At 34.1% G+C, this 15224-nt stretch overlaps 1 protein-coding gene across 1 annotated transcript in view; it reads right to left on the bottom strand.

Annotated features, from left to right (window-relative positions):
* Positions 1 to 15224, bottom strand: part of LOC108359126 (forkhead box protein O) — a 170167-nt gene that overhangs the window by 132462 nt on the left and 22481 nt on the right. The gene's annotated exons all lie outside the window — the stretch shown is intronic.

Raw genomic sequence — 15224 nt, forward strand, 5'->3', positions numbered from 1 at the left:
GCCCGCTCGATCGCCAGACCTGAATCCATTAGATTTTTTCTACTGGGGCTGTCTTAAGGACAAAATTTATTCAAAAACAATTCAAAACGAAGAGCATTTGCGGGAACAAATAAATGGAGCTGCTGCTGAGATAGCCCAATTGAGTTTAAGATCTCTAAAAGCGTCTTTTCTTAAAAGATGCCGAGCTTGTATTAGAGTAGAAGGTCACCAATTTGAGCATATTTTATTAATAAATGAATAAATTTTTCTTCAAACAACTCATGTATATTTTATTTCACGTGAACCCATCCTTCACAAAAAATATTGATAGATATAGCCCTAGTTATAGACTCTAGTCCGAATTCCGGTAAGTAGCATAAAATAATGTCAGGAGGATGTAATAATGTCCCTTTGTACTATTTAGCATGTCATTGGTCGGTAACAAGACCAACTTAAATTTAAATCTATTAAATACATTCTAGCGTGTCTCAGTCCTTTACCCACAAAAGCGGCTATAACTTTTTTTTCTATTCGAAATAGTAAGAGTGGCACCTATCTGAAATATTTATTACATGAGCAATTTTTTATGTAATGTAAAGTTATAGTTCAGTAAATTTTTTTTACCAGAGAGAGTCAAAGTTGGGGAAGAAAATATCAAAAAGTTAAAAATCCCAATATAGTCCTAATTTTATAATGGTTCCTTAATATATTTTAACTGCATTGCATTTGAGTATGGAGAGGAAAGTATTTTACATAAAAAATTTACTAAGTATAGACTTGTTTGTAGATGCAGTTAAAGAAATTCCTTAAAAAGGCACGATTTTTTTTAATAAAAAAAATTTAAATATTTCAAAAACGGTGACACTTTGGGCCTGTTCGAGGCACGTAATAGAATCGGCAATACTGCAGCACTGATGAAAATTTGCAATACTGTTGCAACTTCCCAACTGATAAAACGTTGCTAGAAATTCACACAGAACGTGATACTTTAATAACAACAACAAGCCCTTTTACCTGAAAAATTTTTGCTTATCAGGGAGCTCACCACCCCACCTGCCTTCTCCTCAAGTTTGGCAGGTTACTTCTGGAACGCCCTGTATACAGATGTGAACAGTCAAATACGTGCGTAATACATTTTTGTATGAAAATAATATTTTTAAATACGAACATTTTTAAACGATAATCAAATAAAAATTATTAATTTTTACTATGCATTATGCATGATGCATTATTTCCCTCAGTGTTGTTGATTTTTTTTTGTAATTTCATTTCATTATCATACATTAAAGCTTGAATGACGGATCGAAGATAACTTAAAAAAAAATAGTGCTTATTGTCAGGCTCCTGGCAACACTACTTTGTGAACTTCACTATTTACCCAATAAACACCAAAAAAATATTTCTCCAACTTTGGAGGAACTCATAGTTCTCAAGTTGATATCCAACATCATTCTCCAACTCATCTCTAACCCACGCGAAGATACGCAAAAGGTGATAGAGATACGAATTTTTGATTATCAAGTGAAAAACTAAAGCTATATAAAGGGGAAAACTACCAACGAANCCAATAAACACCAAAAAAATATTTCTCCAACTTTGGAGGAACTCATAGTTCTCAAGTTGATATCCAACATCATTCTCCAACTCATCTCTAACCCACGCGAAGATACGCAAAAGGTGATAGAGATACGAATTTTTGATTATCAAGTGAAAAACTAAAGCTATATAAAGGGGAAAACTACCAACGAAAAGTAAATAATCTTCAAAGTATCCTCAAATATTCTTGAAAGAAAATAAAACGCGAAGTGAATCAAGTGGCAAAATTACTGTCGGACTGTATACTGTGAAGTGAATTATTGTAATACGATATTGATTAACTACATAATACAAAAGGAGTTATAAAATGAAAAATTAATATTTAAATTCATCTATATATGTCTTTTCAATCAAAAAGCTATAAGGTATTTTACTATTTCAATTTCAGTATTTCAATGATATGTTTGAGACCAATTGGAGAATTACATTGGAGTTCAAGTTGAGAACTAGCATTTTCTCACCTTGAGAAACAGTCCGTTTTTCTTTCAAAGAAAAATGCCCTTTTTGTTGCGAACGCTATGATCCTCCACTTGAGGTACTGTTGAGAAACAACATTGGAGATTTGAGAAATACCTTAGTTCTCAACTTAACCTCAAGTTGAGCTCAAACCTAAATGTTTATTGGGTAGAAACAGCTGGTAGCAGTATTCGTACTTCCCTGCGGTTGGAGTGGATCCACTCCGGTCTTTAACGTTATTAAAATTTACTCCTCTACTCTGCTTGTCTGAATACCTGCTCCGTCTTTTAACTGACGTTAACTCACTATTTAATAATCTTTTTTTAGTACTATTTAATAATATATAATATAATATGGTTATCCGTTGAACGCGTAAGTTCATCGTAACCGCGTAAATCTCGTAAATAAACGATTTTCCATACAAAATTAAGGAAGCTTACGAGCTTTACATGGTTACGAGGCATTTACGTGTTTAGATGAACTGCCCTAATAGGTATTTAATAATAGTGGTAAAGTCGCAATTGTATGTGTACATTTTTTTAAATGACGATTATTTAAAATTTGTTTCAAAAATGGTTATAGTATGTACATCGTATTAAATTATAGTATTTACGTATTGCTTTGTTCGTGCCTAATAATATTGGTATGGTTGAAATCAGAGTAAAAAGTTCTATCGATCCGCATTTGTGGTTTTCTTATAGCAAAACGGTTTTTATTCTAGACTTGTTCCAATATCATTTTACAAAAGTTGTCATATTTACGTTTTATTTTATACCTATCTTAGTGTGGTTCATAAAAACACTATTTTTGGAAATTCATAAACGCTACATCAAAATATTGTTGTTTGTGATAAAAAAAAGAGACACGTATTTTTTTTTTTTTGAAAAAAGTTTTCTTCGCGCTGGTCGGCTTTTTATAAAAACGCTGATGTTCTAAATTTTTTTATATTCTTGACATGTTAAAATGCAGCTAAAAATGTGGTTTTTACATGTAATTACTCTGGTATTATTGGGGAACTTTCCCTTAATTACACACCTGTCTTGGACAATTAGAATGGGTCTAGTTCTCGAAAATATGCTCTCGAAAAGACACTAGTAAAATTAAAACGTTGATACTGAACGTTTTACTCATTGTCATAGGTTTGAACTTGTTACCAGGGGGTTTCTGGGGTTGCTAATTAGGAATCTGAAGTCAGTTCTTCGAAATTCAAAATGGCGGATCCAAAATGGCGGCCAATTTTTTTTAATGTTTGGATTTGTTCGAAACCCGGCACTCGAGAGTTTTTGGGGTCGCCGATTACGAATCTGAAGTCAATTTTGTTTAATTCAAAATGGCGGATCCAATATGGCGATCAAATTAAAAAAAGTACTAAAATTAAAACGTTGATACTGAGCGTTTTAAACATTGTCAAGGATTAAAACACGTTTCCAGTGGGTTTCTGGGGTTGCTGATTACGAATCTGATGTCAGATTTTTAAATTCAAAGTGGTGGATCCAAAATGGCGACCAAATTAAAAAAAAAAACGATTGGATTTGTTTGAAGCTCTTAAACGCCATTTTGAATTTTGAAAATCTGACACCAGGTTCGTACTCAGCAACCCCACAAACCCACTGGAAACGTGTTTTAACCCTTGACCATGTTTAAAACGTTCTGTATTAACGTTTTAATTTTAGTACTTTTTTTTTAATTTGATCGCCTTACTGGATCCGCCATTTTGAATTAAAAAAAATTTACTTCAGATTCATAATCGGCGACCACAAACACTCGTTATAATTAGGTAGATGTATACCTATGAATATTTATATAAATATGTAACATAATATTCATACATCTAAGTGATTTCACACAACTCAGATAAAGTTTCAATGAAAGGTTTCTCAAAGCTTTTTCCTTATTAAGGTGAATGCCCCTCGTGAATTTTTTCATTATTGTTCATGTAAAACTTACAATTTTTGATTCGTAGATTAAAAATCCAACTCTACTACGCAAATTTTGTTTTGCCCTGATTTTTCGAATTACATACATAAATACTACTGAAGCTTGAGGGCTCCGAACACTGACTGGCAGCCTTTTGGCAGCAAGTTAGCAGCTGACTTCAATCCATTTCAGTAGCGTTGCCACATAATCCGCTTTGAAATGCATGGTATAAACACTATACTGGAAATCGCATTCAGTTGATGTGGTTTCATTCAAACCTTCGTATAAACGAGGTAAATAAGTGACTTTTAGCTCCATCCTAATCAACTTAAAGTTAGCTTATAGTTAGATAGATTTCCTGCAGGGTTGCATGTACATACAATTACATTAAGTATGTATACATATATGTAGGCCAGTGGTGCACAGCGTCGACAGAGCTACTAATACCGGCGCAAAATTTTTTTCTTAGTATGTGTACACTAGCAACCCCGCAGTAAAATTTGGAGACAGTCTGACAAAGCGCTAGTTCCGAAATACACATCCCAGACCTATCTCTGAACTAGTGCAAAAGTAATGCAGGGAGAGTCAGTTGAAATTTGTGGAGTAAATGTGCAAATGCTCACTACTCGTACAATACGAAAGTAGCTCAGCGAGAAGACCTCCGACTCAACCATCGTTGGTCGCGAGTTCAAATAGCGGTGGAGGCAGTTGTGAGTTTTCAAATTTAATGAATTTAAATTGTTGCGTGCAGCTTACAATATTTTTTATTTTTAATAAAATATGTAACAAAAATGGAATCTGCAAAAGGAGAGAAAAAACGAAAAAAATATCCAAAAATCGAATCCCAAATACGTTTTCTTGTAAATAAAACTGTCCAAAACGGAACCGGTTAAAAACTGGTTGCAAAGTAATGCACTGGGCGACAATTGCCACCGCCAATGATATTGCCGTGTAAAACTGGACAGTTGAAAGCATTGCTTGGGTATTGAGCTAGATCTAGTAATGTCCGCAAAAGGTCTAGTTCTACGCTAGTTCTGAGCTAGTCAGATTTTCTGCAGGGAAACGCAAACTTATTCGCTGCTAGCGTCGCAACAGTTCGTTAGCTGCGCACACAGGACTTGTATGTGAAAGCCGAGTACCTCCCGGAGACTCCCGTGTGTATCACTGATATAGGTGCATAGCCAAGGAGTTTGCATAGTCGGAAGTAATAATTATTTGTATCGTATTTCCTCTTACTCTGCGTATGCCTAAATGTATGCAACCATTTGCAATAGCAAATAAACACAGGGTGCTTCTAATGAGAATTAAAAATTTTCTGCTGCAATACACGAAATTTTCTGCTGGGCTATGCGTTACAGCTTCGCAAATTTTACCCTTACCGAAACCAAAGATGTATACATATCAAAATTTAAAAAGTAGTAGCTATGTAGAAAACGAGTATTGCTTTATTTTGGTACTTTTCAGTCCGATATTTGCGTGGTGGTTCAATGACAAATAACAAATTCCTTTATGTAATAAGGGCGAATTATCATATTAAAATGACCAATAACCTTTAGAAGGAGCAATATGTAAGCAATAGCTCGATCTCTTACTACCTGGATCATAATACGCCATTGGAACTAGTAATGTAACTAGTACGAAAGCGTTAATTGTCACCGACCCCGCTGCAGGGTACATATCTGTGTTCGTATGGAATAATAGCTTATGTCGGGAAGCTGGCTTTAGTATAATGCGGCATTCCCTTTATTCTTAAAACGACAAGGAATTTTTGGGTGAGACTTAATAGGAATATCGACTTGCTAGTATCGGAACTATTTCTGCACGTTTATTTGCCAAAAGTTCTTCAATAGCTCGGCGCCAGAGAGTCATTCGCAATCATATGCTGCGAATGTCGCCTTATACTAAAGCCAGATTTTTGACATAAGCTGCTGTTCCATACGAACACAGATAAGTATGTACCAGTGTTGCCACTTTGTGAGTAATTCCTCAAAACGTGAGGAATTTCGGGTGCGCTTGAGTATTTTTTGAGGAATTTTCTCTCGATATATTTGCAGATAACAAATGCAACCATGTTTTACAACAGAGTTGTTAAATCGCTTTGCAAATTTTTGAACAAAAAGCTTTCCGAAGTTTTATAAAGGGCGAAATACACTACATAAGCGACTTGTCAAACCTACTCGTTCAAGCAAAGAATTTTAGTTTTCTTCCGGTTCACAATGTAAAAGGGTTTGGTTTTATTCGATTCTTCTCTCTTGCGTCCTCAATCGGTAAAAATTCCGTTGCGAATTTGGCGATTTTATCATACACAACGTAAGCCGGTTTGATGAAGCGTCAATATCAAAACATTTTGATTTTGGTTCACATGTCGCTCAAACGGCTTGCCAACATAAATAGCTGTAAGCAAAGGGATAGTTCGCTTGGTTTATCAAGCCGCTTGTGTGGTGTTCTCCGCTCTTAAGCACATCTGCATTTGTTGTTAAATATTCAAAATGTTATCGATATTTTCTTTCATTCCATCGTTATATTTTCAACTTATTTTGAACTTGCAAAATCTCGGTAACGAATGGAGAGAACACGCATTGTTTGATCATAAGGATATTTATATTGATTCTTCATTAGATCCAGAAAATTATAGGAAACAAGTTTTTGAATTAAAAGATTCTTCAGGATCATATAAGTTTATCAATTAAAAAAATTATATCTGCATTACTAATATAGCCCTTTTCTTATGCTTCAATAGAACGTATATTTGGTAGTTTAAAAATTTGTAGGACTGACTTGAGGAACAGATTGAGTACTGATATAGTTGCAGCAATATTATATACAAACCAAGGCATAAAAAATAACACTGATACTTTGTTTGAACCGAACAAATGTACCAATTGAATTGGAGAATGTAATCAATTTTTATACTAAGTGCCCGTAAATAGTATGCAGTACATAATACTCATATCTGTAATAAGAAAATTTTGAGTAATTTGTTCGGATTTTGAGAATTTTACATTTGTTTTTGCGGAATTTGGTAATCTTTTTGTGGCAACACTGGTATGTACACACATAAGTATGTATATGTAGTGATTTGGTGAATAGAAATAATGACTATCAAAATTGTTTTTTATATAATTAACAAAATTTATTTCATATATTAATTTAAAATTAAATTTGGAGATTATCAAAATGAATTGTTGATAGCGCGACTCGACTGTACTGACTGAGCTCGACTTCTAACTTCACCGCTGACAGCAGCTCAAGGCTGTCGCCACTTGTCTCCCCTTCTTGGAAAATATAATTTTCTGTAACAACAAAATTTAATATAAACAAATGTATATTCAAAACAAAATTAAAGATTGAAGCTGATATGTTTTGTAGTGGGTGAAGCAGAGCTTACTGCTGTTGCGAAGTACTAAGGGATTGCATTTGTTCTTCGGCGAGAAAATAAACCGGATTGAGACGATCGACTGAGATTGGTGTATTTCGACCTCTCACTTTAATAGCAAAATATTTGTCATGCTTTTCGATGACTGGATACTGTCCACCAAATGGTGTAGCAAAAGACTGGCGAATATGATCGTGTTTTAAAAACACATGCGAAGCAGTGTTGCCGTTGAGAATTTTCAGAAAGTCGCAAAAAGGGGTAATTGACGAAAAAGGGTCATCATATTATTTCTGCTTTTCTTTATTAGTAAAAGAATAAATCTGTTGAATTTGAAAAGAAAATAGCGGTAGAAGCTTTTCACAAAAGAGGCTTGCAAACATACACATAAATCGAGAAGAGTTACATTTCCCTAAAAAGTTTAAAGTGATGAATTTATTCGTACTTACGGGAGGAAACATTTTTTAATACCATGGTTCTGTTAACATTTCCTAAAAAAATCTCTGAAGATCTGCAGCCTTTTGGCATCATATTTTACATCAGAATTGAAGGGATTTCTAAAAAATCTGACCAGTTCTTTTGTGTAACTGTGATTTTGCATCCCTTGTCAACATATGGCCTCGGTTGATGTTAACTTAAGGTCGTTGTTTTACTGCCTTAAAATTGAAGTGACATTTTTACAGCCTTTTTTATTTGTATTGGTTTCTATCTGAGTGTATTGAGAATCGGTCAGTCTGAAAAGGCCTTGTAGGGCAGACAATTATCACTCAAAATATCAGATAGTAATAGTAATAGATAGGTTTTTTGCCGAGTACCTTTCAAATCATCAGAATTAACTTAATTAATTAAGTACACAAGTATTAACTTACATTTTTCATTTTAAAATCGCTCCAGTTTGTAAATTTTTAAATTCAACGAACTGGTTTATTCAAATTATCGTCGACAAAAAATCCAACCATGTGCCACAATCATATGTTTTTCCTAATTGCAAATTCTTGCTGGCAAAATTTTTTCCGGCTCGAATTTGTAACTTCTCTCCAAGAAATAGTCTTTTTACTCGTGATTTATTTAAATAAAACATGTGAAATTTAGTTGAAACATTTTAGCCGTTTTTATTTGCCAATTTAGCCGGTTCGTCCAAAAAGTTCTGGCAACACTGGTTGTGATTGCAAAAACTATTTTCACTGCAAATGTGTTAATATCAAAGCTGCTGATATTGAGTTTTTCAAGGCAAACAATAAGAAATATCGTTGTGGCAAGTGCAGTGCTATGCGCAGGAAAACATTTCAACAACCAACAACAATGCTAACTCAGATAGCGGACAGCTAAAACCAACAACTAAATACATCCACTGCCAGTAAAATACAAAGTGTTTCTCTTGAACACATGCGAACATCTGAGAATAAAGTCGGACATTCGGCAGAAAAAGGAGGTAATGTTCAACTGCAAGAGAAGCACAAAGCAACAAACGATAACGAAAATGATAAAATAACTCTACAGCTCTTATACGAAGAGATAATAAACCTTAAACAAATAAAAATTTAGGTTGTTCACGCTTGCCTGGTTATCAGGTTATCTGGTTAAAAATGACAATTCTCTGGTGTATGTTATTGTTGTAAACTGAATAAAAATATAACCACATAACCAGATAACCTGATAACCTGATAAGGAGCCAAGTGTGAACAACCCAGTTGACTTTCTCAGTTCAATACAACAACTGAAGGAAGAAAATAACGAATTGAGGGTGAAGGTATCTAAGCTTGAAAGTAAGCTAAATTGGAGAGAACAAAAGCAACTAGAAAATTCCATTGAAATTGTAGGAGTGCCGAACACTAATCACGAAAATGCAGAAGAGTGTTTAAGCAAAATTTTCAGTGATGCATTAAATGTGATGGTATCGAATGATGAAATTGAGAAGTTTAACATCAAATGCATAAATGTGAGGGGCTCTTCACCATCGAAAGTCAACTTCAAAAATATTATTTGCGTCAAGCTCGCATCGACAGAAAGCAAGAAGAAGATCATGACGGCCAAACGAACGGCAAGGAAGAATCTAAACATGTCACTATTTTCCGATGTTAACAATAAAAACTTTTACATTAATAATTGCATTACTAACTATAACAAAGCTTTGTTTTTGGAAGCGACTAAAGGGAAAAAGGAAAAGCATTTTAAGTATTTATGGTTTAGCAACTCACGACTATTGATGAAAAAGTCTAAAAATGATAGGGCTGTCTATATAAGAACATTTGAGGATCTAGCTAATATCCCGCTTTAGAGAATTGTAAACTTATATTAATTTTAAGCAAAACTATGAATTCAAGATCCGTTTTTATAGAAAACAGCCCTACCATAAGTGTTATTACCGATTTCAACTTAGTAGCTTCTGAAGCCAACACATTAACTGTTTTACATCAAAATGTAATAAGCCTTTGACGGAATTTTGCTTCATTAGCTTGCAACCTTTAAGCCTTTAAAAATCTTCCCGATATTATTTTCGTTTCAGAAATATGGATTTTTTCCTATGAAAATAATTAGTACCATATCCCTAGTTATAATTTCTTTGCAAATACAAATTCATATTCAGCAGGTGGTGAGGGAGTATTTATACGTAATATGTATGAGTGCGAAGTTATACGTTCTCGTCTGTCGAGCGCTGATATTAGTTGCGTTCCTTATCTCCCAGAAATAGTCCGAAACAGTGTGACCGCGGGCTTGTGAAAAATTGTAGCAGAAAAGAGACTTAAAATGTATCAATATATATCACTTTTTTTCATTTAAGTATCAAAGCATCAATATAGAATAAAACCAATAATTTTTATGAAAAAACATTAAACAAAACAATTTAACATTTATTGCACGAGCAAGTTGAAATTATTTCTTATTATTATTTATTATTTATTATATTTATTTATTATAATATTTATTAATTTCAGTTGCAGTTTAACCTTGCAATTTTTATTGCCTACCAACTGTTGTGTGTGGGCACTTTGATGTCTTGATATGTATAAGCATTTGCCGCATGACGCCGCCAGACAACATTTTCTCAATTTCGGTGTTAAAAAACATTTAAATCTTAAACAAACTTACTGAATAACTTCCAAAAACGTTGTCATAAATAATCCAATAGGGAACAGATTCTTATTTTGATTTAATATGAATATTTCATCGATATAACCACCAGCACGCTTTCTATCAAGTGAAAATATGGCTGTCAAACTATCAAATTTCCTGCAATAGATGTCAAGCAATAAGGCGGTATCCATTGGAAATATATTTTGTGACATTGTTATAATGACATTGGTGTTTTCCTGTGGAAACGGGGCCTTACCGAGCATCGAATTACCGAGTACCAAGCCCTAAAAAAATGCAGCGCTGTGATACTGTTCGTTTGTTCACATTTTGACGTTTTTCGACATGGACCATGAATCACAATACATGAAAGGTTCGTTCAGAGAACGACAATGAACTTTTGGATGTACGTGTCAAAATTGAAAAAAAGCATCTCTCCAAAATTCATCGAAAAATGTATCAGTTTTGATCCACTTGGATCAAAACGGTCACACTGGTCCGAAGTAGTGAGATTTAGTCCAAAAAGCGTTCCTTAACTCGAAAATGACTCAGTGAGAGTGACTCTCTTTAGTCCGAAGTAGTCAGATTTAGTCAGAAGAATTATTGCTGGAAAAATCTTGAAAAGTGTCAAACTCAACTGAATTTAAATTAACGGAAATTAAAGAATACACAAAAAGTGAGAATAATCAAAAAAGTAAAAGAAGTGAATTGTGCTTGTGCTTGTGTTAATATGTTTTGTACATACATTTCTATTCTTATTTGACGTTAGTTTTGTTGGTGCCTTTCTTTGGACTAAAAATTTGTTTTTTTTGCGTTCCTTTACTTTTTCGTGTTATTTTCTTTAGTGAACGCATTTTGCTTACGCTCTTGCATTTTGACACTTTTCTGATTTTAGTCCGAAAAGATAAATAATGGACCTATAAAGGATTATAATAATATCTTTGAAAATAAACAATGAACTATTCAGCTTCGCGTGTGTATAAAGGTTTCATTCACAGTAATTTCAGCTGTTGCATGAAGAATTTTCGGTTTTTCTGAGTAGATAAAAAACATCAAATCTCATCATTTTGGACGATTTCAATTTAGATTTATTAGGTGCCAACGTTGCTTTAGATAACCATCTTGCACTTATTGCGTAGCATGACCTAATTTCTTTTATAAATGGGACTACACGGCCTGTTTCAGGCTCTTGTTTAGACCATGTTTATGGGCGGTTAAGCAATATGGCATCCAGAACGTTTGCAACAATCACAACAAATTACTAGATAGCATAAAAATTAATTTTAGATTTTTTAATGAAGCTCTACGTTATGAAAGCTTGGAAACGGTATACGCGGAAAAGGACGTGACCTAGGCGTTTAATTTATTTATAAGTAAAATTAAAGAAGGCGGCCGTTGTGGTGTAGTGGTAAGTAGTGCGCGCTTCCACTCCGCAGCGCCTGGGTTCAAGCCCTAGCCAAAGCAACATCGCAAAAAATTTAGAGAAAAGGTGTTTTCTTAACAGCGGTCGCCCCTTGGCAGGCAAGGGCAAACCTCCGAGTGTATTTCTGCCATGAAAAACAGCTTCTCATAAAAATACAATCGCCGTTCGGAGTCGGCGTAAAACTGTAGGTCCCTCCACTTTGTGTGACAACATCAAGGCGCACGCCACAAATCGGAGGAGAAGCTCGGCCAAACACTAATATATGTGTAAGCGCCAATCGATTATTATTATTATTAAAATAAAGAATACGTAAACCAGTCAAGCTTTGCGGTCCGTTTAAAAAAATCCGATGTAAGGCTCAAGTCTTGGATAACTCGAAGCTTAATTAAAAAAATCAATACTATGCTCCGGAAGCGTGTGCACCGTTTGACAACTAGACTTATTAAATAGATGGGATGGATACTATAAGAATTCGTTCATAGCTGCACAAGGTGACATAAGGAAAGAATGGGAAGTAGTGAATAAAATATTATAAATCGTAATGCCAAGAGCAATGTTAACTCGATTATTTTAAACGTAGACGGTGTTGATATTTCAGATTCTTTGGAAGTTGCTAATGACCTCAACGATTTTTTCACTAATGTTGGAATAGTTTCCGTGCCTAGTAGTAATTTAGTACATTGCATGTGCTATACTGATCAAATACACTCCCTATGCGTTCCTCCTAGAAGTAGCTTCTTCTTTGATCCAATTTCTGGTTCGGAGATACTTGATATAATAAAATTTCTGAACAATTGTAATTCTAGTAGAAATGACGAATCGAACTATAAAGAACATAGCACTTTGCATTGTAGAAATTTTAAAACATTTATTTATTTATTATTTATATTTGAAATGTGCAATCGTAATACCACACTTCAAAAAAGGGAATAGAGAAGAGAAAAACAATCATAGACCTTTTTCTCTGTTATCCTCAATCTCGAAAATTTTTATTTTTGAAAAAGCTGTGAAATGTAGAGTTTTATCATACTTAAACAAAATTAATTACTTTAGTCCCGTGCAATTCGGTTTTATGTCAGGCCTTTCAACTGAAGACGCTCTTCTTGAGTTTTGTTCTTTTATATATAAGGCAATTGATGAAAAAAATTATTGTGCTAGTCTTTTTGTTGATATAACAAAAGTATTTGATATGGTTCACCATAATATTCTCCTAAATAAGCTACACTCCGCTGGTTTTCGCGGAACCATTCTTAGATGGTTTAAGTCCTACCTAACGAATAGAATTCAAAGGATGAAAATCGACAACAATCTGAGTACAACCAGACTCATAACCTTAGGTGTTCCACAGGGTTCAGTTCTCGGACCAATTTTGTTTCTGATTTATGTTAGTTCTGTATTTTCGTTGCCTTTTAAAGGAAAAGTAACGGCTTTTGCCAATGATCTTGCGATTGCACATGGATCAAATCGTGCATTTGATCTTTTTGTAGATAACAATCATGATGTGCATTTACTTAGGACGTAATGAATGTATTTTAAGTAGTGAAGTGAAGTAATTTTGCATGCCTCCAGCTGTATGCGGCACAAGTTGTGTAGCAATGCGTGTGCTCAACAAAAATTTCTAGACACTAAATGTTTCAAGATCGAAGTTGTTTTTAATTTCCAGTTAGAGCTATAGTTGATCAGAATTTAAGCTTGTCATCACATATTTCGCCCTTGAAGCATTATCTGCTATCAAATGTACGCTCGTTTTACCGCCTAAAAAACTGTGTTCAACCAAAATGCTGGAAATACTGTATCACGGATTAATTCATTCTAAATTATAGTATGGATTGAGTTGTTGGGGTTGTGCCACTGTTAATTTTGCAGAAATGTCTCATACGTAGAATTTGCAACGTCGGCTGTATAGCACATTCTTTGGATCTTCTTAAAAAACTTAATATTCTCCCCGTGAAACACTTGTATTATTATAAAGTTTTAAAAATTTTCTTTTTGAGGAGTGGCTATCTACAAGGCCCAATACACACTTCCTACAGTCTAAGATGTAAATCACATTCTTATGTTGCTGTTCCTGGCTCCCGCATTACGTTTTTCCGTAACTTTTACACCACAATATCTTGTAAATTGTTTAATAAGCTACCCAAAGTAATCCAAGACATTAGAAGATTATCAGTATTTCTTAAAGAAATTAAAGTGTGGCTTTTTGGTTTCAACTACGACGAAATTGAAATTCTGTTGCAACCTATTATATAATTATTTACTATTTGTATTATTTCAAGGTTTTAATCTAATATTGTGTAATAATGTAATGTTTTCATTTATATATTGTACAAATACATATTCGTGCATTGTATATTTAATATATTAACCTATTTTCATTTTTTTCTTTTTGATTTTCGAAATGCGCCCCGCAGCATTTAATAATATATAATAAATGAAATGGCATTACCTCTGTTCTCTTCATTGAACAATTAACGCCATTAATTATTTTCTTATTTAAGTTCAACATGTGTACTGATATATTTTTAGTGAAGAATGTAAAAATATTATGAGAAAATAAAAAATAAACAAACAAACAAAAAAAAAGGTCGGAATCGATGGATGTAAAAATTCACCTGGTAATCGGTTCACCAAATACTTATTCAGCTGAAGTAGCATTGATATCTTCTCTCCATGCTGCTCTCAGTCCACGCAGAACGACGGGCAAAGCGTCGTGCCAAGATGTACCATGCCACAGTAGAGCAGATTTTAGCTGTCAGTGTAAGCGCTCCACTAAACCATTCGATTGTGGATGGTACGGTGTAGTTTTCAAGTGTTTGCTGCCTAAAGTCTTCGTAAGCTGATGAAACAAGTCCGACTCAAATTGTCTACCAAGGTCCAAAGTGATTTTGAGGGGAACGCCGAATAGCGAAATCCAACCGATAACTAAATCGCGCGCTGCAGTTTCTGCTGCTCCGTTTTTAGTTGGTATAGCTTGAGGAAAACGCGTAAATCTGTCAATAATGGTTAGACATTGCATAAATTCACGTGAGTTTAGTAAAGTACAGTGTTGCCAGAACTTTTTGGGCCGACCGGCTAGATTGGCAAAAAAAAGCGGCTAAAAACGGCTAAAATGTTTTAGTGAAATTTCACATAGACTCTGGCAAAAAACGGCTAAAATGTTTTAGTGAAAATTCACATGCTTTATTTAAATAAATCGCAAGAAACGAAAGACTAGTTAACACCATTAATTTATATCGAGTGTATATTCCTCATCATCAAATGAATCACTATTGTATATATCACCTGAATTCATTAATTTTAAGAGATCGTCATCTACAGTAAAATTATGGCAGCATTTTTCTTCACGTTTTAAACCGTATCTTATATATAAAATAGCGTTTAACGTTTTAACGCACATTGGATTTCTTT

This window comes from Rhagoletis zephyria, unplaced genomic scaffold, assembly GCF_001687245.7.
Source record: "Rhagoletis zephyria isolate East Lansing unplaced genomic scaffold, Rhagoletis_zephyria_1.1 Rzeph_scaffold_00343, whole genome shotgun sequence".
NCBI classification, from domain to species: domain Eukaryota; kingdom Metazoa; phylum Arthropoda; class Insecta; order Diptera; family Tephritidae; genus Rhagoletis; species Rhagoletis zephyria.